At 36.2% G+C, this 27,993-nt stretch overlaps 1 protein-coding gene across 3 annotated transcripts in view; it reads right to left on the bottom strand.

Annotated features, from left to right (window-relative positions):
* LOC117166917 (liprin-alpha-1) overlaps positions 1 to 27,993 on the bottom strand; it is a 690,677-nt gene that overhangs the window by 557,294 nt on the left and 105,390 nt on the right. The gene's annotated exons all lie outside the window — the stretch shown is intronic.

Below are 27,993 nucleotides of genomic sequence, written 5' to 3'. Positions count from 1 at the left end.
TATTACATTCCGGTCGAACGGGTTTTATCATTGAAAAAATGAATTTTGTAAAAATACTCGCCCCGTGTTCCGACCATGGAGTTCTGCCACCTACACAGGCCCACAAAAAAAGTTGCCTGCACGAAACAAGTGATTAGGTTACCCTTATAGATTTTGAGCCGCTGAAACCAAATCTGGCCACAGAACTTCTCGCACACGTCTTAGTTTTACGCTAGATGCAGAAAATAGGCAACAACCTAGGTATATTCTGGACGTTATTTTGATAGTATCAGTATATGCGAAAATAAACAGATGGATGTTATATTCTTAATTGCCGTGATTTATAGAGACTTAATTTGTACACAGAAACTCTATACTGTGCCTTTCCTTTCCCCTAGCTTGGGGGGGTAATTCCAGGGAAATTGAAGGTCTTTCTCATATTATATAGATTTTTACGGGGAAAATTGATAAAAATGCGATATCCTTTGCAGGTTTACGTGCTAAATCTAAATATGAACCCCACATTTTTCGGGTTTGTTCCATTTCCTCTCTAGATGCAAAATGTAGGGAAAAGCCTAAGGAATTTTTGGTCACCCAGGTCCGCCAAAAAAAAGCTGTCTTCACGTGACAAGTGACTGATTTCGCACGAAAAACTGTAAAGAATATTAGGTTCTTGTTATTTTTTCCCGTGTAAATCTATATAATCTGAGAAAGTCTTTCAATTTCCCTAGAATTACCCAAGCTAGAGGAAATAGAACTCACACATAGGAATTTCTGTGTACAAATTAAGTCTCTATAAGTCGAGGCACTTAAGAATATAGTATCCATCAATTTTCGCATATACTGTTATTATCAAAATAACGAGCAAGTTGTCCCTAGGGTTTTCCTTATTTTCTTTATCTAGGGGGAAACTGAGACGCGTAAGAGAAATTTTGAGCCCAGATTTTGATTCAGCGGCTTACAATCCATAAGGGTAGCCTAGTCACTTGTCTCGTGCAACCAAATTTTTTGTATGGCCTGTGTGACCAGAAATCCCTAAACATTTCCCCACTTTTTGCATCTAGGGGAAAATTAAGACGTGAAGAAAAAATCCTAAGGCCGGATTGGAATTCAGCAGTTTAAAATACATAAGGGTAGTCTAAGAACTTGTCTCGTGCAAACAACTTTTTTTTCCTGTTAACTTTTTGTCGTGATCGTTTCCTACCGGTATCCTTGAAATTTGAAAAATTCGAAATAATTAAAGGGCATTTTGACAAATTTATAGGGAAACGAAAAAACCGTATGTAAATTCAAAAACACCATTTAAATATCAAGCCAAAAAGCACTCCCGAGATGAAGTATTACTGATTTAAGGCCAAAAAAGTTAGCCACTTTAGAGAAAATAGATGTGGAAGTTGACAATATGGGCAAACATTCAGCTCGGAGAAAAGGTAATTTGTGTGACAGTGTCGCGGTGTAACCTTAGAGCATATATACCAGGAGAGGGACTCGCGTGTAAAAAAGTTGTGGCTGGTTTGGGGATTTGGTGTATTAAATTTGTTATATTATTCGGAATAAATTTTGTTATATATCCTAATTTTGTCTAAGTTTTAATAGTACGGTTCTATTTTAAATTGTGTTTAAATAAAAATGGGGAAAAAATTGATTTTTAAAGATATTCGTAAACTATGCATTTTTTTGCTAGATTAACCTATCCTCTTTTCCTTTAAATTTAGCACTGTTAGAAATTAATTTCAAAATGTAGAAAAAAGAAATATAAATTTAGGAATGAATTTGATAAGAAATTTGAATTAACAGAAATAATGAATTTATTTCAGAACGCAGGGTGTAATCTCTTGTTAGGCCGGAGATGTACACCTCATACACTTGCACTTGCAGCGCAACTTTTATTTCGATAAAACATAGTTTTCGTGGAGATGAAGAGGTTTATAAAAGTAGAAACAATTGCGCAGAAAGCCTTCAAATTCTTATGGCTGGTTTTCTCGCATCTGGAGTGGAAATTAGAAAAACCGTTTCCAGTACAGGAATGCAGGTTATCAGACGATGTCCTTCAGCGAAAAATCTTGTGAGTCATCACGGAATTCCCCATGACGACTGATACGATTCCCCGCTAGAAGGAAGCACATTGTCGCGCTCGATAAAAAACGCCCGTTTCTCTTCCTAATACGCAACCAAACGGCTGCAACGAAAGGGAAGATGATCCCAGATAACAATTACTTGCTCAACTGTCCGGCCAATGGGCACCTAGGGCACAAGTAGGGGAAACTAGTTGCACTGTTTGTGTATTTTTAAGCAGCATTTGACTCAGTTAACAGAAAGGTATTATGGAAAATCATGAAGGAAAAGGGCTCAGGTAAGGGTGCCCGTTTAGCCCACTTCTATTTATTGAGAATATAATTTTTATTGACAAAGTATCTTCACTGGCATAGGCAGATGACGTAGTGCCTAACATTGAATGTGAATGAAACGCAAATTATATTCAAGGACGAGTGGAGGATGACAATGTGGATGTTCGATGTGTTTGTGCGTTCATTGTTAAGCTATGGAGTGAAAATTTGGGGATGTAAAGAGCATAAGACAGTGGGAAGTCTTATAACGTAGCAGATGTAATATAGTTGCCCCTTTTTCACCCCGATGGCTGAATCAGATTGGTAGCAGTAGCACAGTAAGGTGATCGGATGACTGAATGTAACTCATTACGAACTCCGTGGTAAGCGCATTCGTAGCGCATCGGTCTTTGAGCCAGCGCTCAAGGGTTTCATTCCCCGGGTCGAAGTCCATTTTTAATTAACGCTCACTCGCTATGCTTCCAAAAATCAACAGTCAACCTTCCTTTTTCCTAAACTGTGTAGCTTTCCTGGTTATAGTCTGCATAAAGGATTTTTGGAATGGACCATGAGAGTGAGTTGTAGCTGTGCAGATTATACGAGGGAAAAAATAGGAAAAAAGAAAATGGTGGTAAGATAACTAAAAAGAATCAGGAATTTTGAAGGGAAACTAAGAATGGGAGATGGAAGCATAATTGTACAAGCGTGTGTCCGTAAGGTTATTGATTAACAAGAAGCTTTAATTATTTTATTACGAAAAACAAAATAATTTCGTCCGAAAATGGGACTTTCCTTATCACCCGTGAGTCTCTCTTGATTGTTTGAGAAACTTTCAAGAGAGATGGTCGCCATCCGAAGATCGTCGAATCTCCCATGATACCACCGCTGGTGTGTGGCAGCATGCAGGAAGACACCGGCAATCGGATGCGGACGTGTAAATTTGCTGCTCCTCAATGTGTAGTGTGTATATAATTTTTGAAGTGCTTAATTACATAAAAATTTATATTTCGTGTAAATGCCAGTGACTTTGTTCCATAGAACCTTGTGGCTTTGTTTTATTGATTAATTGTTTCTTGTTTATGCACTTTTGCTTTTACGTACCTTTAATGTTCGACTTTCCTGCAGAACTATAAGTGCGTGTTCGAAGTTTGGTGTAGTCATATCCAGAGGAGGATCTAAAGTTATCTCTTGTTAAGTGTGGCAATATGGTGCATTTGGCCTGTGCTAATTTCAGAATTTCACGAAAAATGTTTGAAAAACTCAAAAAAGGTCAAATGGACTATGTTTACGAGGTATTTTCTCCATTGCCAACTAGTGACACCTCTACGGTAGTTTCAGGCAACCCAAGTGTAAACACTAAGAGTCTAATCTCTAGTACCTTCTAGTACATGAATTGACTTGATGATTGTGGATGATTTAGAAAAGTTTATTTCTTCTACTCAACACTCAACCTCGTTCCTCTCAAACCATGATCTTATCAGTATCAAATACCAGTTCTCCGTTAGTTCATCCAAAGGTGTAACTCCCCTGCCCATACGCAATCTTAAGAATATAAATGTTACTGAATTTCTTGAGCACCTCTCTGCTTTCGACTGGAACAATATTTTTATTGAAAAGGATATAAATAGAAAGGTGATTTTTCTGACTGCATTTTTATCTCCAGCGTTTAACAAATCTGCGCCTCTCAATATACCCAAGGGAAAGAAGACGTCTACTCCTGGATCACTCGTTATATCAAAGATTTGATAAAAAGAAGAGATTGGCTGAGAAAACAAAAACTAGTATTATTCAAGCCGAATTTCGTAAATTGAGAAACTTAGTGCAAATTAACATCCGAGATTCATACAATCAATATAATTACAATTGTACCAAAAACAGGAATAAAAATGAAAATATCTGGCTTCTTTCAACACGATTTGGACTTAATCCTTCTAAACACTTGGCTCCTGATATCAATTCCTCCCCCGCAGAACTTTTGACGGCTTTTACTATAAAAATCTACACTCCTTCCTTGGAAATAGCACTTCTTCCCCGTGTTCAGTTTCCTCTACTTTTTATGATACTAAATTATTCTTTTTTGACATATGGCAAGAAACCCTAATTAAAAAACTCTTCGAGGTAAAATCTAATGCTTAGGGTTCTGATAGTATTTCAATTAAAATGAATCGCCTTGCTTTACCAGTCAATAGAAAAATTCTCTTGCACATCTACAATGCATCGGTGCAGGTAGGAATATTTCTTGATGCCAGGAAAGAGGCAATTATTCGCCCGGTTCCTAAAATATCTAACCCTACCTCTCCTAGAGATTTGCGTCATATACCCATCATATATGCCTTGTCTAAACCTTTTGAACGCATTGTCCATCAGCAACTTACTTCGCACATTGAAACAAATAATTGAATGGACATAATGCAATCTGCGGTCCTTGCCAGGCATAGTACACTTACAGCCTCACTTGAAGTAACTTCTGACCTTAAACTAGCAATTGTTGGAAGGGAAATAACGGTTGTTGTCCTTTTTGACTTTTCTAAGGCGTGTGATACACTTAACCATAATCTACTATTGACTAAGTTCAAATCGCTCCACATCTATGACATGGTTGTTAAATGGTTTGAATCGTACCTTAGTAACCGTTCTATAAGAGTAAAAATTAGCTATAGCGAACGGTAAGTTTGTGGGGAGGTTAAGAGTGGTGTCCCTCATGGATCCAAGCTTACACCCACTTTATTTAATATTTATACCTCTAAATTTGAAGTCATAATGATGAAATATGTCGAAAACCCTAAAAAAAGTTTTTTTTTTTTAAATTTACTTGACAAATTTAAGTCGTATTGAGAAAAAGAAATTGTGATAAATGTTGTTCGGGATGTCAAAAGATGACTTTCATGTTGCGGAAGTGTTTTGATTGAAGCAACCCTTTGCGAGAAAAATAAAAAAAAAAGTAAAAAAAGTTCCAATTTCTTTTAATCGCATGTGTTTGTAATCTTACTTATTAGAGAAGCCATATAAAGATATGAAATAACATTCCCGTTTTATAAAATTTTATAAAGGTCGGTTTCAAGTTATTATTTACAATTTCTGGAAATTTATTTATTTCCTTAATAATTGTTCAAGCATCTCAAGGGTTCATGCAACTCTTCGCTAATTTTTCTTACTAACCTACCATGAGGAGACTGCTACATCTAGAGCCCCACCCTACACTAATCCCGTCCATCCAACCATGGAAGTGTAATCTCTATAGAATATCACTTCTAAGTGAATTTAAATTGAAATTATGTGTTAGAAGCAGATATCGTTTTTCCCGGTTCTAGGGTAGCCCCGATGAAGCCGTCTCTCTGTCCTTCGGCGACTGATCCGCTAGCTTGAGTAATTAGCCTCACTTTTCTTTCGACCGCTTGCGTTTGATAAGGCATTCTTTTTCAATTCAACTTCTGTTTCACCTGGTTGATAAACCATAATTTTAAGCTCATCTGATGTTAAGTGTGCTAAGATAGGAGGTTTTGTGACTTCTAATTCATCCCCGTTTATGATATTCATATGAGCTTTAATCGTAAACCACATTCGGGCGTATACTCTGCAAAGAAAGACAACCAGGCCTATCATTTTGAACAAGGAACTATAGTGGAAACGTATAGTCTCAAAATGCTGTTAGCTCTAGTAAGAAATTTCGGATTATCATGTAACGACAGCTGTACATATCTCTCTCAAGTTCCGTTGATTAATACTCAGATCTGATTCTACACTCAAGTGTTCCATTTGGTGCTTCTCTATGTCTATGCTTCTCTAAGCAGTAAGCATATCGCACATTGAAAAGTCCTCTCTAGCAACACTTAAATCCTCATATTGGTTCCATGCCCCTAACCAGTATTTGTAGCAGTATCGTCGCAGCCAATAACTCGAAAATTTGTATGATCGAATGTAGGTCCATCTGTATAAGTTGTTATTAAGTATTTATATATTGAATAAGAAACACCTGCAGCATCAGAGGACTAAGGTGTGACATGACCGATATATATTGCGAATCAGGCTCTTGAACAAGTGCAATATGTTTCTGTGTAATTTTTTCTTGGTCCCGCAACGCAGTCACCGCAGTATCAGCTGCAGCTGTGCTCGATACTTTATTTATGCACCTTATTTATATAGCTGATTTATTGGAATCTTTTTTTGGTTATGAAGACAGGAAGGTTTCATGGCATGAGGAAGGATTTTTCAAAGAAGATGATTAAAAAATATGATCCATTTCTGGCAGCGGGATTGCTTTTAAAAAAGTATTCATTTCAGAAGAATTTGTTGTCAACCAGAGTAAGTCCTTTGATCTCCTTTCTTCGATTACATTTATCCTACTAGTAACTACGTAATCGACATAAGACATTAACATATGTCTAGCTGTGCGCTAATCAAGTAAAAACTCTTTCTATAGCAGAAATCTTGGTGTGCATGTACATTTTAAATAATCATTGCATTTTTTAAAGGAATCTGTTCTATCATCAGAGATGGTACGATAATATTTCAAATAAAAATGAAAATTATTTCTGGAAAAAAAATCCTACTCTTTCTTCACTCCAATGGAGTAAAGAAAGAGTAGGATCTTTTTTCAAGACATAATTTTAATTATAATCATTGCATTTGCAAGCTGCGAGGTCAAAAAAAGTTTTCCCGATCTTATCATTGTATAAGCTCAGCTTCTTTTGATAGGAGGCGACGTATTTACTTCTCTCATAAGACTTCATGAAAAATCATTAAGGTTTCTTACAAGAAATGTAATTCGCTGTTCTAAAACTATTGGTTACGGACATGACCTTGAAATTAACCGGATGACAGGCAGCGCCCGCGGCATCCAAAGCCTGAAATTCTCAGTTGATAGAAATTTGACATTTACAAAAGTTAGCACGTGTGCACTGTTCTGAAACAATAGTGTTTCGGTTAATAATGTCGATTTTGCTAAGAGATGTCGTTACTGATATATTTGTTGGTATAGACGCATGGCGTCTATAGCGTTTTGAAGGTTCGACATATGTCACCAAAAGCCAGTTTGTTCTAGATTGTCATTGTGCAAAGAACGCATTTTTTTAAAGCTTTGAAAATGTCGAATTGCGGACCTGAAAAAGCCGTTTTGCGGGGAAGTTTCATAACGTTCCTTCATTTGAAGAAAACGGCTGCTGAAGGTTATAAAATATTGGTTGAAGCTTACGGGCAAAATATTATAATCCAAAAAACTTGTGAATGCTGGTTTCAACGGTTAGAAACTGGTGACTTCGATATAGAAGATAAGGAGCGTCCAGGTCAACCGAAAAAGTTTGAAGATGAAGATTTGCAAGCTTTATTGGATGAAGACTCAAGGCAAACGTTGAAGCAAAAGGCAAATGCATTGAATGCTGCCCAATCCACCATTTCAGAACGTCTGCACGCATTGGGAAAGGTCCAGAAGTTATGGAAATGGGTTCCATATCAATTGAAAAGCAGAGACATTGACAGACGAAAGACAATTTGTGAAATTCTGCTAGCCAGACAGAAAAGAAAAAGTTTCTTGCATCGAATTGTGACAGGTGGTAAAAAGTGGATCTATTTTGACACCCAAAGCGAAGAAAATCATGGGTAGCACTAGGCCAGTCTTCAACGTCACAACCAGTGCGCAATATACATGTAAAGAAGGCTTTGCTGTGTATTTTATCAGACAATAGAAGAGCTGTGTCTTAAGAACTGCTGAAACCTGGTGAAATGATTACTGGCGAACGGTACCGACAACAATTAATTAAAATAAACAAAGTATTCAAGGAAAAACGAACAGAATACACGCAAAGATACGAGAAAAGACATTTTTCAACATGACAATGCACGGCCTCATGTTGCGAAACCAGTCCACAACTATTTGGAAAACATTAAATGGGACATCGAACCCTACCCGCCGTATTCACCGGACTTGGCCCCATCGGACTACCACTTATTCCGATCGATGCAGCACAGACTTTCAGAGAAAAACTTCCAGTCTTACGAAGAAGTGAGAATTTAGCTCGATGAATGGTTGGCCTTAAAAAATGAACAGTTATTTTGGGAAGGAATCCATGCATTGCCAGTAAAATGGGGAAAAATTGTAGAAAACGATGGCCAATACTTTGATTATTCAGATAATTCTTATTCTTATGTAAACAAACGACCCAATTCTGCGAAAAAATCGACATTATTAACCGAAACACCAATTATAATAAATAAACCGATGATTGATTTGAAAACGTATGTAAAATTTTTCAAAACGAAACTAAATAATAGAGGAAAGTTTCTTGCAAAAACATTTAGTGAAAAAATTGTCTTTTCATTCCAGCTAAACCCGTTCTAGTTTCGTTGTTAGTTATGAACATAACCATAAAAATAGCCGGTAGAATATCAACAAGCGAATTGATGATTTATATATTAATTAAAACAGGATTTTAACCGATAAGTCGCTCTATCGATTTTCATCCTGAAACATTTAATAAGAGAAAAAGTTTAGCAGTAATTCATGTGGTAAGGATGCAGAAGTGAAAGTAAAGGGTATAAGCTAAATTCAGTGCAGCCTTATCAGACTAACGTCTTTTAGTTTTCCCCAATACGAAATTAAATCACAGGTGTTTATTAAATAAGAAATATATTGGAGAAGCATTAGAGAGATTTATAGTTATAAGGTTCCCAACATTTTTCTTTATGTTAAAAAGATTTATAAACTATAAATGAGATACGGACACTCACTGTGAAAAATTCAAATAAATAATGATATGTAGGTTTCTTTTAATTTTAATTTTGATAAGTATTGCTATTTTGGAAATTTACTATTATAGATACTACGTATTTTAAGGTTTCAGTAAACATTTACTCTAACTTTATGAACCTAAAAATTATAATGTGCCACAGGCATCTTAGAACATGAAAATACCAATCATATTTTTAACCGGAATGTGTAATTTGCACACTAGAATATCCCTATGTTTGAACTAGAATAAATCAAGAATATTTTCAACAATGATTTGATTTTAAATTATTTCAAGAAATTTAATTTGTCTAAGCAATTTTTCATTCGAAATTTCGTTTTTTTTTTAAATTATTACTATTAGACTAGTGAAATATTTATTAACATTGATCGACTAATTTTCAATTATTTAAACAAGTTAAATTTGTTTTAATAATTTTTTTCTCCATTTTTTCAAATTAATAATTAGTAATATTTCTTCAGTAAAATATTAACCATTATTGGTTCATTAATGTTTCATTGTTTAAAAAAATTTCATTTTTTCAAATAAATTTTTTCCAATATTATCTTTTTCTACAACAATATTCCTGTATTATCGTTAAGTGACTTAAATTTATTTTCAATTATTCACCAATTGTTAAAGCAGTAAATTATTACTTATTTTCAACAACCTTAAATTTGTTTAAACAATATTTTTTCACAAAATATACTTCATGAAATAAAAATAAAAATAAAATATACTCCATAAATATTATGGGATAATTAAACTTTCTAACCTAAAAATCTCACAAATAGCATTACGTTTACAAAAATAATACATACTATAAATATAATATTACTGACTCAATGAACACAATAATTTTTCAGATAGTATTTCTTTTTCAAAAAACAAGAGCATTGAAATACTTTATGTGATATTTGTAATCCGATAGGAGATCTGTCATTGAAAAGAGAAATTCAAAACGTAACTTCGACCAAACCGTTGAATAAACTCCAGTAAAAGTTTTTTTCGCTAACTCGAGATTTTATAAGTTTTCCTATAGGCACTCCTGTTAAATGATATTTAAACTCTTATTTTCAGTATACAATTATTTATTTTTAATCGCACGTAAACAAATAGAATTCATCCCTAAGAAATTGTCACTTGTAGGTAACAGATGGCGCCAGGCCATTTCCGTGGCCGTACCCATTAGGGAGAGAGAACTAAGCCAAATTGTTTTGAGATTATTCAAAAAAATATTCCAAATTTTGGAAGAAGACGGCTGCACGGCTTTCGTTTCTAAGAGCAAAGATTTTTTCGAAAACGTTATTTTCGCTTGATGACCGCTTTATCTCTTGCTATTTGTTCTCTAAGAATTATAACTAATCAAAAACCAAAGATGCCAATATGGTGCAGTTAAGAGAATTTTACTTCTACGCACTAACATCTGGCATGCATTTGAACCTAATTTCTAAAGTCGGAGAGGCCCATTTTCCGCAGTGCCTCCAGAAAACCTGCTAATTGACACATGAGTTTGCAAAGACGCAACAGCCCTCCAACGCGCCCGCTCAGTAGGATGGATTCAATACTGGAAAGAATTCGATTGAACTTATCATACATCTATCATCTGCCTGTTGGAAAGCTCTAAGGTTCATCCACACATAGTAAGATGTATATAAAGATTGATGCTCCTTTGAAAACCGAGATTTACTATCTTATCTGTAAAACATCAAGTGAAAACTAACAACGTCAGCTTTCAGAGAGGTATTTTTCAGGGCGACACACAGTGGGAGGAAATGCACTTTTTTCGTTCAAAAATGTTCAGAGCCTTCAATTTTGGTCATAGAATACAAATAATTTATTATTCCGTTTATTCGTTATAAGAAAATTTTATGAAAAAAATTGACAAATAATATTATTATCAGTAAAAAACTTTTGTTTCTAAAAGTGCTTCATATTAATTTGGGAATGAAATTTAATCACCAATTTATTTTAAAAGTTTATAACAACCATTGTTATAACCAATTCTTGTGGCAAAATATTGAATGTGGAATTTTTATATATTATAATTTTCTTCAATCGCGAGAACGACTTCAGATATTCCTCAAGCTAATAAATATTCAATATTATGTTATTAACAATTCTTGTGACAATATATTTTAACTTAAGTTTTTATCAAATTTAAATTTTCTTTGATGGCCAGAATGGGTAGAGGTATCCCTAAAAATAATATACCTTCGATAATATTTGGTAAAATGTAACAATCTGAATATTTCTAAAACCAAATAAGATAAAAAAAATTACAAAATTCGGCAGTTGTACTTAGCAAAAATTCTTTTCCGTAGCCATGGTAAGGAGAGTTAGGTTTTGTTTGAATAACTTCCAGTTGTTTTAATATATTGTTTCGGAAATATATGCATATATTCTTTTCTGCATTACATTATATTTATTTTCTTTATTTGCTTCCTTTTATTATTCTTCCATTTTGCGTAAATAATCGATATAAGCTCTAAGTAATCTAAGGCGATTGTAATACAATTTGTTGGGTTTAATATTTGTCCAATAAATGGTTTTCCATTACAACAAAATGGATACTTTAAAAGTTCTCAAAGGACCCTATCTGATTTTTTCATTTTTAATTCCACTGGAGGCGTGGAAGATTTGATGCAGAATTTAAAAAGAGAATTTAATTGAAACGATAAACAATTTGAAAAGATTCGAACAAATTAAATCATGATTTTATACGTCATTTAAAAAAAAATATGGCAGAGTTCAGCATTTATTAAAGTTTGTCTCGGCAACAAGTTTGCAGGTTTTGTTAAACACATATTTTATCATGAAATTTCAACCTGAAAGTAATGACAAATAAGAAAGGCCAAACTCAGGTAACTTTGTAGAACGTTCTACCTCGACAAAAGAAAGGAAATTAATGGATATACGAGAAAAATATACTGACATCGAAATAAGAGAGGCTTTTTTACGCTCGCTAAATCTATGTAATAGGAAGAAAGTATCAGAATTTATAAATTCAATTTAACGTTCCGATGAAAATGAAAATATGAATGATTTCCCGATTTCTTACACATTAGAAGAAGTTTTGATGTTAATAAAGGAAGCTGATTTGTATAAAAGTCAGTATCACATGATCCATATGCAGGCAGAAAACAGAAATGCGGACATTTACCCAGCATACGACAATTTGGAAAAAGCTGAAGAAGAATGTTATCCACATTTGATTAAAGTAACAGTAAAGGGTTTTACAATCGGGCTAAAACCTTTATTGGATCATACGATATCTGGGATTTTTGAAGTTCTTAATATTTTTCTTCGATTTACAGATACAAGGAAACTACATAACTTGAACTGTGAAATACCGTTGTGTTGGTGCTTCAACCCAAATCACGTACAAGCAAAAGAAAGATGATCCAGATATGATAGATAATATCTTCACGGTTTTAATGGTACCACTACGACTTCACTTAAAAGATTCGGTAAATTCTGTTGTGTGGCAAAATCCTAATTCATCATGAACATCATATTGCAGGCCAATACTATATGAATTTGCAAAAGAAACCCCAGACAAAACCAATTAAGTAATATCATAACTTCAAAAAGAAATCGATAAAATGAAGCCCACAATAATAAAGAACGATTCCGGTACTTTTGTGATAAAACCTGATATGAAGTTGAAGATGCTGTACCAAAATGTTTGCCAGGCTCTTTCTGGAACTTCATCATCTATGACTTTCTACATTTGTTAAGCTACACCTAAAGAGATGAACGACTTAGATCGAGTGAAAGCCAAAGTTATAGATATAAATTCATATGATTATGGATTGGCAACACTACATGCGAGGATTCACTTTATGGAAAATCTTTTGCATATAGCCTATCGACTCGAATTTAAGACAAGGCGAGTAGATACGGATATATAATGATTTTCAAAAGAAGGCGAAGGCTCGAATTTGTAAAGCTTATCATCAGAAGACAGGATTGGTAATAGATGCAGTATAACAAGTCCCAGGCACATCCAATGATGGGAATACTGCATGAAGAACTAAAATGCAGTGAAGCCATAATTGAAACAATCGTCATAAATGATTTAAATTGTTAACCTTATAGGCTGCAAAAGGCTCACCTGTGTACGGAAAAAATGAAAACCTCTCGTTTGCAAAAATACGAAAAATTGTTACGCTTGGCCGCAACTGTACATGGCCCGAAAGCGACGATTCAGCTCACAAAAAGTTGCTTCCTGCTACTTGGGGAAAAAATGTTTATCCATCAAATCCACCGGATTTTAATCCACTGGATTATTTAGTCTGGTCTATCTTGGAGAAAAAAGTTAACTCCAAAACCGACACCAGTATAGAATTGCTAAAACGCGACCCTTCTCATGCCTGGGATCAAATAACCGAAGAAGAGCTCACGACCATAGTGGATAATTCCCCAAAACGCTTAAAAGTTTGTATCTCTGCCAATGGTGGACATTTCGAGATATGCCTATAGTTTCTTATTTATAAGTATATTTAAAAAGTTTCAGTAAAATGATTTCAAAACACATTAATATTTTACATTATTATGCAAAAAATATATGTGCGATATACGAGGTGTGTTCAAAAAGTAAGGTGACTTTTCAATTTTCGCGGGCTACGTACACTCAAGTTTTAAATATTTTTTTTTTGTGTTGGTACACTCGTCACGATCATATGTTCATAGTTTTGACTATATAGCTCGTGTTCTTTTCTGGAAGAGGCGTAAGAGGTTAGAAGGGTTTGGTATGCTCGTCAATTTTTTTCTTTCGAAAAAAATGGAGCAGAGTTTGCATTAAATTTTGTGTGAAAAATGGAATCCAGGAATCTAAAACTCTTGAAATGTTGACAGTTGCATACGGTGATTCCCAGCACGTCAACAGATGAAAACGTTCAAGCAGTGGAAGAAATGGTGTTGAAAAATCGCCGAATTACCATCAGAGAAGTTTCTGAAGATGTTAGCATATCGGTTGGCTCATGCCATGCTATCTTTTCGGACGTTTTGGGCATGAGAAGTGTGTTAGCGAAATTTGTTCCAAAACTTCTTAATTTTGATCAAAAGATCCATCGCATGACCATCGTTCAGGAAAGATTTTCTAACCAAAAATAGCACCACAGCCATGCCTCAGCCTCCATATTCACCGGATTACTGGCGTCCCTAGCGACCCTGAGCTTATAGATATATTTTATTTGACATCTTGACTCTGGAGAGACCTTTACGTACCTTTGAGTACGTCACAGCGGCATTCAGGACATAATATAAGTGAAAGAGTCTCTACGAAGCAGATACTAGCATCTTCTTTGACAAATTTGGTCTTCAAATCTGTTGGTGCTGAACGAGGTGTATGCGAGAGATCATGCATATGCAGAAGAGCTGACATATTAATTCGTCCGTTCCACGATTACACATCCCACAAATACTTTTACTAAAATGATATTAGTGTGCGAAAAAATTTAGCGTTTTCAAATATAAATAACAGCATTAAACAATATTTTTTTCAACGTGTAATCTGATAAAAGAAGTAATATTTTCTCCACTGTCTGCCAATTTTTCGTAATATTTCAAAATATTGTAAATCTTTAGAAAGAAGTTTTAAGCCAAGTTTATTCCTTTCAATAAAATAGATATTTTTTGCAGAACAAAATTTTGTTGTCATGTCAGTTTTGAAAAAAATCCATTTATATACATATTTTGACTTCGATTTTTACGAAATGCACATCATTCTTCAGGCATTGTACTGAATTTTGAACCTGCAAATGGAAGAGACCCTCTCCTCAAAATGACCAGGAAACACGATATGATTGTCAAATGAGCATTCCTTTAAAAAGCAGCGGAGCAAGCGTCTGAGACACTTGACCACATTTTACGTCAGGAATTTCCCAGCAATAGGTGCAGAGCATTTCATGCTCACGCTCAGTGACTAAAATACATACTATCCGGGTTTCTCATTCACGCGGGACCGACGCATCTCTAAAGACATAATGTGACCCTAAAAGTTCTTTACTACCATCTTTTTCTAACATTATTATTCATCTAACACTATTCTCCAGGACTAAGAGAAACGAACTATATTTCTTAACGTTCAAGCGGGCGCGTGGGCGGTAGTCTACCGTCCAACTTATATTAGTCTGTTTATTGTATATCTATTTTATATTAATGGGTTCCACGAAGAATAGTCTATTTTTTCGTTCCCGTTAAGAATTAGGCTAACTTTATTCAGCTAAGTTTTCAGGGGAATAAATAACGTATTATTTTTCGAAATATTTCCAACGAATTCAAAACTTCAGCATTTTGTATTACAGTTTACAATGTAATTTAGGCTCCCATAACTTTCAAAACAAGAAATTTAAAAAGATTTCTATTTATTTTAACACCTTTACGTGTTTCATAAATTTCATACAAAATGAAGTTAGCCTAATTCTTAACGGTAACAAAAAGATAACCTATTCTTCGTAGAACCCATCGATATATTGTTCAAAACTAAATAAATTTTTTCCATTGTGTACACCTCTGTTTTGACGATTCTTTAAAAAATAACTCAGATTAAAAAGGTTTATGGAGAGATATTGAGCTGTGAAATAAGTGATAAAAAGGCGCGGACACATGAGGGTTAATAGAATTCTCGGCTCCAGCCGAATTCAACGTAACTGCTAAGGAGAAGGAAAAGGGAAAGAGGTATCAGGATCTTAAAAATTGCAGTCAATAACTGTACCCAAAATATTGACTTATATTAATTGTCTTTATGTTCGGTGCTTTCGAAGGTGCAAAACTCACTGGTTCGTAACCCCAAGGCACTTGCGAGAAGGATGCAAGAAACTGTCTTCCTTGGATCGCCCCATGTCCTTAAGACACACGAGGGTTTCATCGGCCTGTCTTTGTGATTTCGCTGCGTCCTGTAGCCATACATTTCACGGTCGGAAGAGATTACTATGCGTGTGATTTACCGCAACTCTACTGAGAGCCAGTGTAATTTTCATGGATGGCAGTTCCACCCAGTGGGAACCTGCGGTAGTTGTTTACACTTTTTAAAATATATATTTATTAAACATTTAAATAATAAATTAATTCTTTTAATGAATAATAATAAAATCTAATTTTCTCGCTTAAAATAACAATAAAATAATTATAAATAACAATGATAAAAGCTGTTTTCAGTAGTAAACACCTTTTAAGATTTGGAGTTTTAAGTTTTTAGTTAACTCCACGGTTCATGGCGAAGAACCTGAAAACAGCTATGCTTAAATTCTAGGGATATACATTATCATAAAAAATCTACTAAATTTAGACAAAGATTTTAATTTTGTACAATGCTCAGATTTAAATAGATTTGTTAGCTGTGATTATTTTAAAGCAAAAATGAAGTGGTGGGTCTGAAAGCAATAAAAATTTATGGTAGGAATAATAACTGAATGATATCATTCAGCACGTGTTCAGCAGTTGAGTATAGAAATAATCATTTCTCAGTAACTAACATAACTAAATATTTTTTATCCAACATCTACGATATGAAGTCACTTTAGAATAAGTTTTTTCAAATATGTCTTTAAATTCATTTAAAAGGATGTCTTAACATTCCTTAAACATTAAAACCATTGGGAAATGACAGTTTCGTAATGTGTGTGTGACGTGCGCCGAAGAAAGGGGGCTTACTCTGAAAAGATTTTCAGGGCGAGCGATCGAAGTCGACCCGATAGAAGCGACTTTTAGGAGAGAAAGAACACTCACGAAATCTTCCCTCTCCACTTCCCACTACATGCTCACGGAAAGAGATAGGTCGTTGATGCGGCTCACGGGCGGAGTATAGATGAGACGCGTAGATGTAGTTGTCAGTGGTGGGGAGTGTTTCACGAAATCTCGAGCTCTAGGGCAAAACCCTGATTTCTCGGGTACCTAACAACTCAATTATTAGCAATAATAACGCTCGGAAATGTTTTCCAATGGTTTCATTAAAAAAGCAACTCAAAAACTATCGAAAGTTGTAAAAACTTCGATTTCGATTTTTTTAGAGTATATATAATATTAAAATTTTGTCGTAAGGACAACCACAGGATTTCGCTGGGAGCGGGTATTAATCTGTAAAATTGCACCCGATCCCAGCGAAATCGCGGTAAAATTTCAGCCACAAACACGTCTCGCGCCCGTGAGATAGGTGATCACAGTCTTTGACGAAATCAATACAACAATCCGGCAAAAGTCTCGTGCACCCTGAGGACAAAGAGCAACCCAAGGACGACCGTCTTCTGAACTTTCCCCGCAAATGTTTTAGCATATTGCTGACACACAGGGATGCTTTTCAGGCTATTACCCAGTGAAAGTTTAGCACATCCAAGAGCGCCGATTATAAGGCTAATCAGTTTAACAGATTATTCCGGGTATAAGCGTCGCAACTCCCGAGTGTTTCAGTAGCCTCCTCCGCTGTTTTCTACAAAAACGCTCCTTTGCCCATTTCTTCGTGCAACCTGAGCATTTTAAGAAGAGGGTCTCTTCCATTTGCGACTTTATGTGCTGTACCGAGAATAATCCTGTTAAGATGTTTAAGATTCAATATTACGCGACCACCTTGACGGCATCAGATGTAGAGTCGCGGAATAGAAGACTTAAGATTAATGCTTTTGTTTATATGCATAACCATTCGTGTCCCGATATCAAGGGTTCTGAGCTCGTTTTTCGTCCATGGGACCACTCGAAATGAATGCAGTACTATCGGGACGGCAAGCATGTTCGTTGCAGATATTTTGTTCCTCGCTGACAGTTCGAAGACCAAATCTGCCAGATAAGACGTTTGTATCTGTTTCGGAAAATATCCTTTGTAGATGTCACACCCTGAATGCGGCTCTGTGGCACGCCCAGATATGTGTAAGTCTCTCCAGCGCAAAGGTGGCGTATAGCGCTTCTATCGGAGAGATCAGGGTCTTCAGGGATGCTATTAAGTTTTCCTCGCTTCAAATAAACCTCGGCGCTTTTTTCTAACTCAAATTTCATTTCTATTTCCTTGGTGTGTCGTTCGACAATCCCTAGAGCTAGATTTAGTCGATCTTTATTTTTAGCATTGTTTTTAAGGTCATCCATGTAAAATTCATCAGTGACCTTGTGCTTTCGATTTGCAGATTTGCCGCAAAAGTAACCCTAGGAATAGCGAAGTGCTAGATATAGTGACAATAATGTAAGACAAAATAGGAGTGGGATCATGGTATCGCCCTGAAATACACCTCTCTGAAATGTCAAATTTTAAGTTGTCACACAATTTTTTCTAGATGAGATGGTAAATCTGGTTTTCCAAAGCGTCATCAATCTTTCTATGCCCCTCACTATTTGCGAATGAATCTTTAAGCTTTCCATAAGACAGATGATAAGTCTCCGGGAGGTTGAATCGAAAGCTTTCCGGTAATCAATCCAGGCCGTCGATAGATCACACTGGTAGGATGTTGTACCTTTGCAGACACATCTATCGATGAGCAGGTTCTCCCGACATCCTGCTATGCCTTTCTTTGAACCGCGTTGTTCATACATTTCTTGTCACATAGGTCCGATTATCCAAACAATCCTATCATTTTAGATAGCTGTGAATATCTTATACAGTGTGTTCAGACAAGTGATTGGACTGTAATTTTTTGGGTCAACTAAGTTGCCCATTTTCGGCAAGAGCACTATGCGCCCTTCTACCAACCATTCCGGAATTGGCTCTTCAGACTTTGAATATGAGGTAAAAATACGGGCCAGATGCTGATGGGGTTGAAGGAAACTTCTTCCACCAGAACGTCTTGATGCCATCTGGGTGGGCATTCTTCTTCAGGTGTGCTGAGGGCATCACACAGCTCCTTGAAGCTATTTATGTTCTCAGAGTCTTCGTACAGTCTACGCTGCACTTCATAGACTTCTCTCCAAAATACTTCGACTTCCTCTGGTTTAGGAGGGTGGTCGACAGTAACTGGAGGATCTTGGAAGAGTCGGGATGGGTCAAAGAGAACCTGTTAGTTTTCTCTGACCAAAGCTCTCGCGACATTATATACATAACAATTGTTAGTCCAGAGGTCGGATTCTTCGTAAAAATTTTTACAAGCTCGTCATCCATTTCAGCAAGATCTTTAGGCTTAAGAGAAACCAGGATGTTGATTTTTTCCGGGTAATAAAGCATCGATCGCTCTTCCTCTATAGGATACCTGCCCGTAGTTGGTCTTAGTATCGTCTCTCCTTCTCTGTTGTCGGTTTATTCTGGCTGTGGTAGAGCAGGCGCTCCGCTTACATAGCCCCTTTTTCGGAGTAGTTCGGCATGGTTTCGCAGTCGTTGATGCGAAAATTGCGATAGCGCTGGGTGTTTCTCGCACCACAGACCATGCAGTCGTGCCATTTAAGCCGAGATATTATATTATATTTATTTGTATATTTAGAGGTGATTATTTTTATGTCAAATAATTGAATGTATGTTTGAGATTATTTGATGTTCAAGCTCTGAAGAATATCTTAATTTTTATATAAAACAAGCAGTAAAATTCAATAGAAAGAAATGAATGACCGATTCCTGTTTAGTTAAAAAAATATATTTTAAAAATTAACTCTATAATTCATCCTTTTTTGGAGGTACTTCAAAAGGGTTTCTTCCACGGCATTCATTTCGGTATAATAGGCTTACTAGTAATTGCACATACAGAAAAATATTAATTTAAAATAACTTGGTCATTTCGCTTATAACTTAATCTTGGGTTCAAATAATAAAATCAATTGAACTAATTCTATGCTAATTTACCTATTCCAATCAGGTATCATACCGCGATACAATAGACTAAAAATGAAATGTCCACGGCGCGCAACTTAAATGTGTCTACTTACATTTTACAGAAGTAGCGATTAGTGTAGCGGTTTAACCAGGATCTCCATAAGAGGACCTTACTTTACAGTTGAATAAAAACTTCAGCCAGGTGGCTGTAGGCTAGGGCTCTTAAGAAATTAGTCATTGACTAACATTGCCGACAAACTATATCTACCAGTGAAGAATCCTTCCGTTTCTGTAAAGAGGAAGACCTATTTCCGCCAAATATTAGATGCCTCACTATCGACTTCATGTTTACAGCTTTGGGGTCCAAGCCGTGGACAGAATTTTGTTTCTATTACAATTCTTATTCCTCTATGGATTCTGACCTGGTATTTAATGACTCCTCGAAGGACAAATTCAAAGGCGTGTAATTGGATTGGCTTCACAGGTAGTGTTGTAAAGCACAACATTTCGCTTGCTAATAAAATAGTCTCTGAACACTTATTTTGAAATCATCAATTCTGCATCAAAAACAATCCACGTTGTTTTCACCTTTTTCCGCATTCTATAACTATTCGCAAAATAAATCGTCTGTCGTCGTATATTTTAATCTAATATCGGTTACACTTTTATCTGCCTGTCAGACAGTCAGCAAACCAGCTGGCGCGACAAAGCGATTTGGGTTCCTGGCGCTATCTTTCCTTCTGTCCTCTCACGGAAACGGATAGTCAGCATATCTGTACTTCATAGAATTCGCGAGAAATGAATATTTGAACTTGAGTAGTAACTTTAATAATGGACTCACGAGTCGCTCAAAAATGACAAAGAGAAGTCCCTCGTAAGCCGAGAACCGTTACCTACTAACTTGCGGTGCGTATGTCATACTCCAACTAAAAATGAAAGTGGGTGTTTCAATATCACCTCAACCTAAAAGTAAATAGCAGGTAGGTTCGTATCTAGCTCTCTGGCTCCCTTCGTTCCCTCTTCTCCAAGCGCCCCTTCGTGCCTTCTCCTTACACGCTCGTTCGCTCTCTACTTAAGGTGATTAGAGAGGGAATTGACGAGTGACAGATTTTTATTAATTGCTCTTTCGATGGAAATCCCTGCAATATTGGTAAGAAACAAAGCATCCGGCATTCACTAAAAAATAATGACACCAAAAGTACATTCTACCACAAACACTTTACTCATACGTGTCAGATTAAATGTCTGGTCCCGAGCATTCCGCCCACCTCATCGTCAGACGGTGACTAATCTGTAGGTACCAATTGTGACCCACTATATATTATTTCCACTCGCATTGTTTTTAGTACGATGACAGTCGACACAGAACAGATTTGTTGCAAGGTTACAATTACAATAGGTTACAGTTGAAGCCAATCTGTAGTCTAGTGCTGGAATTTGAACAGTTAGGAACTAGCGAAGTATCCTTTGCTGAGCTATCGGGGAGAATTATACTCCTTTCCTTAATCCTTTCAGGATGACGAACGAGGAGACATCTGCTCCTAGCAAGATGTCAGCTGAGCTAAACCCAGTCCTGTAATCATCAGCCAAAACTAAGTATCCTAGATGAGGCCATTCAGAATTAAGGTTAATAACGGCTGCTCGATAGATGGGCTTTTCGAGCAATGCGAGCATTATATTAGCCTTCAAATTAATGTCACGATTACTGACTTTCGTCCTTAGCTCGTACTCATATGCACGTTCTCGCGGAAATTGAGAACAAAAAGACAGTTTTGATTAAAAATAACATACAGCCCGACAAATCATGACAAAATTTGACATGATATTTGTTAATGATATAAAGAATTTATTATTAAAAAATTTTTACACGGAAAAAGTATTTTTTTCCATGTTAGTTCTTTTAATTGGGAACTTCATGATAAGGCTAGTAACACGATTGTTGTTCTGTTAGATTTTTCGAAGATTCTTTCGAACTTTAGTTTAACCATAAGTTACTCAAGTCAAGAGTGGAGTTAATCAGGCAATTGTTGTTGGACCCACTTCATATCCATCACTTGAAACTTTTGCATCATTTCCACCACTCTGTATCGAGAATCGCACTATCCCTTTCTCAGAAGTTGTTTAAGGACTAGGATATTTCCATTGCCATACCCTGTCCTGGATGAAACAGGCACAAGAGCATCTCGACTAAAACATACAGAATTCTACAATAAGTATATAGGAATAAGGGCTCTTTACCTACCTCCACTCGGATACTTTTGGTTAAGAGTCTACTTTTGCCAAATTTTGACTAGGGTTGTTGAGTATATGATGGTTTATCCGACGATTTGAATTTAATAATCAAGTCTGAGTTAAACGCAATTAAACGTAATTTTATCTACACTCTTTTCAGAACAAAGCTTTAGAGTATCTATTTACCCTCTTCCAATTTGTAGACAGAGACCTTCTAGCACAGTCTAAGCTTCGTAAAAGATATAAAATCCATCAGACAACTTTTCACAGAACGAGCCAGCTTTAAAGATCACTTATAATAAGAGGTGCCCGGTTATGGAATAAAGTTCCATTACATTTTAGAAATGCACCTTCCGTGTATCATTTGAAGAATTTCTTTTTCAAATATTTGTACAATACTCCTAACTCAACTCTTGAAATTACTCAATGGTAAACTCTCATATTTAGTTCTTGAATATTTCATCCTCGAATTCCTTTTCTGTTTTTATTACCTTTTGTCAATTTTTATTTCTTATACGCACAGTTTTACCTTTTCATTTCTACCTTAACATGCACAAGAGCTGCTAATTATTATTTTTTTTATTTAATAGATTGAATTATAAGATTAATTAAGTATTATGCCGATCAGTGTGTAACGTTATTCTCCTAATTTCTTTTTATGTACTCATCATTATAGAATTGTAACTAAAAATAATCATGATTGACAATTCAATGTGATACCAAAACTCAGAGATATAACTCCCATCTACCCTTTAATTTGATTTATATTTTAATATTTTCGTCTCGACATTTCCATCTCATTAAATTAATCATAAGTTTTGGAATTATCGATTTTAATTTACCCTGCTCAGAAAATTGGTACCGAACACACACGTTGGTTCCAATCCTGCTAGGACGACAAACCTGAAACGAATCAATTCATGATTTACAGAAATCCCAAAAGAAACTCTATCAACAATTTCTGGTTCGAAATTGACATTGAATTGTAATTCACTCTTTTTACTTTTAGTCCCTTGATCTTAAAATAGTTTTGCATCAGAAACCTCTTTGTTATGTAATTATCCCTGAGTTCTGTATCTATAGTAACTCTAATTTGAAATCTGTCATTTTACCCTTTTTTCATGCAAATCGTTATTTTTTATTTTTACGAGAGATGAGCTCACAGAAGCGAGATTCAAAATTGCAAACTAAACTTCATTCCACGCAAATTATATGCAATATTTAAGTGGAAATCTTGCTATTTTTCCTAAATTTTTTTATTTCCCTTATGGTGAAACAAAGCTTGAGCTTGCATCCGCTCATTTGTTTTACCTTCTAAAATTTTCAAAGGCATCTACCTTTCTACCTTTCATTTCATTGACTCGTTTTGCCTCACAGAAGTCATGGGAGAATTTTGGGAATTTTACTAATTCCTAAGCTCATGATTCTGTGAGATAAAACTCATTAAGGTCCATTGCACTCCAAATATAATTTCTTATATATTGGTTTATCCTCGCTGCATTGGTTCTTGCAATGAACAAGTTGCCAATACAGACTAGGTTTCAAAAATTGTCAGAGTGTACGGGCGTTCTCTTCCGCCTTAACCGAACCAAGTCGCCGTTTTTGCAGGGATAGTCCAAGGTTTGCACACTGGCATGCTTGTGTTCCCATAAGAATGGGTTGCGCAAGGATGAACAGGTAACCCTCCAGTATAGCCTCAGCCTATCAAAGCGGAGACGAATTATCAATTAAGGGAAATGGAATGAAAGTTTATAATTGATTTTTTTTGTTTAATGTTATTCAAACTACCCTTAAGTCCTTCCCTGTCCTCCTTACCTAGATTCGTGGTGATCTATAATCACGGTGAGCTTCGAAATAATTCCTCGTAGGAGAGAGTCGAAAACCAAACGGCTACTTCTCGCTAAAGCTTGGTGTCGACTGACGATCTCCTCGATCCTCGGTTATCAGCTTGGTCCCAACGCCGTGGCTTCGATCATCCCTTCTACCTAAGTTGGTTGCACACGCATTGGCACCTGTTTCGCACAGCGGTACTTGATACCTATATAACCCATTCGCGCAGGAATTCGCAAGTCATTGCAGAAGCGTAATTATTCTCTGTTTCACCCGCCCTTGCATAATTTTTACCAATATAAATTAATTTTATATAGTGAACCATTTTAAGAGCTTGCAAAAACTTGTAATTAATATGTATTATCCTGTCCCTCGGAAGGCTATTTAGCCGTACAGACTTTTCTTGAATAAATACAAAATAGAAATACAAATTTTTCGCCGAAATTTTTTATTTCAATGTCAGACTTTTTCATTAGGAACTTCGTGATAATTTCAGCAAAATTATCACTTAGTTGATAAATTGTATGATTTTTTTAACAAACTGATACAAACATAGTATATCACAGAGAAAAGTGGAAGATGAAGGCAATAATACTCGATTCTGAAAAGCAGTTTTATTAAAACAATTAAATTAATAAAAGACTAAGACTAAAATCCCTGTTATGGAAGATAACGAAATTTTCCGTCGACTGGGTTGTTGCCAACCAAATTTCTTGTAATATAACTTTAAAAAACGTTAAATTTTTGAAAAAAAAAAACTCTGGATAAATAATTCATCAATAAAAATTGTTTTGGTATATCATTTCATAACAAAACACCTATAACTAATGTTACTCTATGAAAGTTAGGTGAGCTAATTTTTTTGATAAAAAAATTAAAAAATTAAAAACTAAACAAAAAATTGGGCTTGACAACTCTGTTAGGTCCTAAGCAAAGAAACTTACCGTGTTAAAAATAATGATTTAAATGGCTTTCTTGTCTTTGAAAAGATAACTACATGGTATTCTACAAATAACTTGGAATAGAATGGTATATACAACATTAAAACGTTCATTAAACTTAGGAAATTTTAAATTTAAAGATAGATACCACCCTTAACCACCCTTAACTAACAATTAAAATCGTCCACCCGAAAATTTTAATTGTTGCACGCAAATACCTATATTGGTAAGCCAGATACGAAATAATTATTGGGACAAAAGTTGCTTAAGACAATAGGGGCCATCTGAATGTAATAACAACTGTGACACCGAATTCGGAAAGTGAAAAACATTTTACGTCCGAAAAGATAGTTCTTAATTTGTTAGAGTGACCTTCTGTAAGTCAAGGTCAAATGCTGAGAAATCGTCCTGAAGCTGTTTTCTTTTAACTTTTAAGAATTTATGGGCGGACAAATATTTGGGGTGCTTGTCTACAATGGGTCCCCATGCCTTAAGGTCAAACTGATGAAGGTCGATGGACCCAAGCCAACCTAAATATTTTTTCTCCCATAAATCCTCAAATGTTCAAAGAAAACAGTTTCTGGACAATTTTTCAACATTTAACCTTGACCTTCAGAAGGTCGCTCTAACAAATTAAAAACCATCTTTTCAGGCGTAGAATTTTTCCATGTAAAAAAATGACTTTGACCTTCGAATGACGTTGAAAATTGGCAGCAAAGTCACACCTATTGGTACACTTAGATTGCCTGCATTGCCCTGAGCAACTTTTTTCCCAAAACTTTATTCGTATTTGACTTACCGACAGAGATATTTCCGTGTGTCAATTAAAATGGTATATCACAAATTTAAATAGATTATTTTAACATTACTATGTATTGAATATATAATTAAATCTTTAACCTTTTTTAACCATAAAACAACTGTTATACGAAAAAATTATAAAATTAAATCTTATCAATTAAATTTTTTATATTGAAAAAATGGTTTCTGAAGTATTTATATAAACGAAAAACTTTATTTACAAATGATGTGGAATGACGTGAATTTTTAATTTTTTTGAACACTCAGTAGCTTCATGCAATTTTTCGAACTCCTTTCAGTTTGTAACTCAGTCTTTTCAAGCTTTCTTTACAGAAAAACAAATCGACACTACTTTTCCCGTCGCTTTAAATGCGTTTGCATAAGACAGCAAGAGAAGCGGATCAATTATTTTATAAATATCCTTATCATCCAACATGTCAGCCGATTTGAGTAGTTTGTAACAAGCGTTTAACTCAAATACACTTCGATGATCATTTTTCGAGAAAACAGATAATCTTTGTGGCCACCAAAATGCAACTTCATACGAGTATGTTTGAATGTACATGTAAATATATAATTTGTAAAGTTCAAAATTAATAGAAAGTTTTAAACATAAGCAATACATAGTAATATTGTATAAATCTACTTGAATATATATATATCCCAGCTCCTCCACCATTCGGTTCGGTTTTGATTCCTCTAGAATCAAACCGAAGGGCCACCGAACGCGTCCTCGGGTTGCGGATAGAGAGTCCCTGTACCAAGGGTTTCTGCTGAATATGGTTACAAAAATAAATAGGCAGTCGCGGACAATTGTCCAGGGGTGGTCCCGAAGGAATTAACCCCCAAGCGGAGGTGTGAAAACCGTGCCGAAAGCTGAATGGCACCTGGGTGAAGTGTCTAGAACGGTGACTCTGGGAAACCGGGCGACCTCTCAGAGTATGCAGCCTTATCCTTGCATGCGGGGCTCTACAAGGATGGACGAACCTCTTTGCCTAACTTCTCGTGGGAACAACAATGACAACACCAAACATAGTTGTAGTAAGTGCGGTTCAAAACAACAGAACGCGCAGAACTCACGACAATGGGTCGGCCAACAATGCCAACCAATCTAGAGCTGGGGGATCCAATGAAAATGGATTCAATGCGATGGATCGGTGGGATCTCGCGACCTTTGGGTGGACGGAGCAACTGAATCACGAGTTGCTAGAGTGCTGCGATGCGAGTGTGGCCTGTGAACAGGGTTACAGGGCACGGCTGCATGCTCTGTAGTGCGAGAAACACCCGGAGCTATCGCAGTTTTCGCAGCAACGTCTGCAAAACCAGGCTGAACTACTCCGTAAAAGGGGCTATGTAAGCGGAACGCCTACTCTACCACAGCTAGATCAAGCCGGAAACAAAGAAAGAGAGGCGACACTAAGACCAACCGCGGGCAGGCATCCAATAGATCAAGAACGATGCTTTACGACCCGGAGAAACATCAACACCAAGGTTTCTCTCAAGCCTAAAGATCTGGCTGAAATGGATGACGAGCTTCGTGGACATTTTTCGGGTGAATCCGACCTCTGGGCTATCAATTATTGTGTGTATAATGCAGCGAGAGCTTTGGCCGATGCAAACCGTAAAACAAAACCAACGGCTCATCATAAGACCAAAAGACGAATGTATCAATTTGCCATAAGGATAGGCTGGGCAAGACAGTACGCGTCCCGCATTCAATGTGTGATTGACTACATCACATCTGGCAGGAATTTTACCGCCAAGGTTCGAAAGTTCGCGCGCGAACTCCGGACCCGTTATCACACACTTAACAAGTCAAAGCTGCTGACCATCAGGCAGCATATTTTTGAGAGAATACGGATACTATCTAACGCTAAGAGAAGTCTAGAGCGGAGAGAGAGGTGGGTCAGAGAAATCAACAGTTTCTCTCTGACCCATCTCGACTCTTCCAAGTCCCTCCAGTTACTGTAGAACATCCACCACAACCAGAGGAGGTCGAAGTATTTTGGAGAGAAGTCTACGAAGTTCAGCATAAACTGGACGAAGTCGCAGAAAATATAAATAGCTTCAAGGAGTTATGTGTTGCCCTCATAACACCTGATAAAGAATTCCCACCCATCACTACCGAGGAGGTGAAAAAAGTATTAAGAGGGATGAAGAACTATTCCGCACCGGGACCAGATTGTATCAAAACCTTCTGGTGGAAGAAGTTTTCTTCAACCCATCAGCATATGGCCCGTATTTTCACCTCATATTTGAAGTCGGAAGAGCCGATTCTAGAGTGGTTGGTGGAAGGGCGCACAATACTCCTGCCGAAAATAGGCAATTTAGCTGAGCCGAAGAACTACAGGCCAATAACTTGTCTGAACACGATTTATAAGATATTCACAGCTATCCTAAATGATAGGATTGTTCGGGCAATTGAACCTGTGTGGCAA

The sequence above is a fragment of the Belonocnema kinseyi genome, chromosome 2, assembly GCF_010883055.1.
Source record: "Belonocnema kinseyi isolate 2016_QV_RU_SX_M_011 chromosome 2, B_treatae_v1, whole genome shotgun sequence".
Classification (NCBI taxonomy): domain Eukaryota; kingdom Metazoa; phylum Arthropoda; class Insecta; order Hymenoptera; family Cynipidae; genus Belonocnema; species Belonocnema kinseyi.
This window is presented reverse-complemented; position numbering and strand designations above follow the sequence as displayed.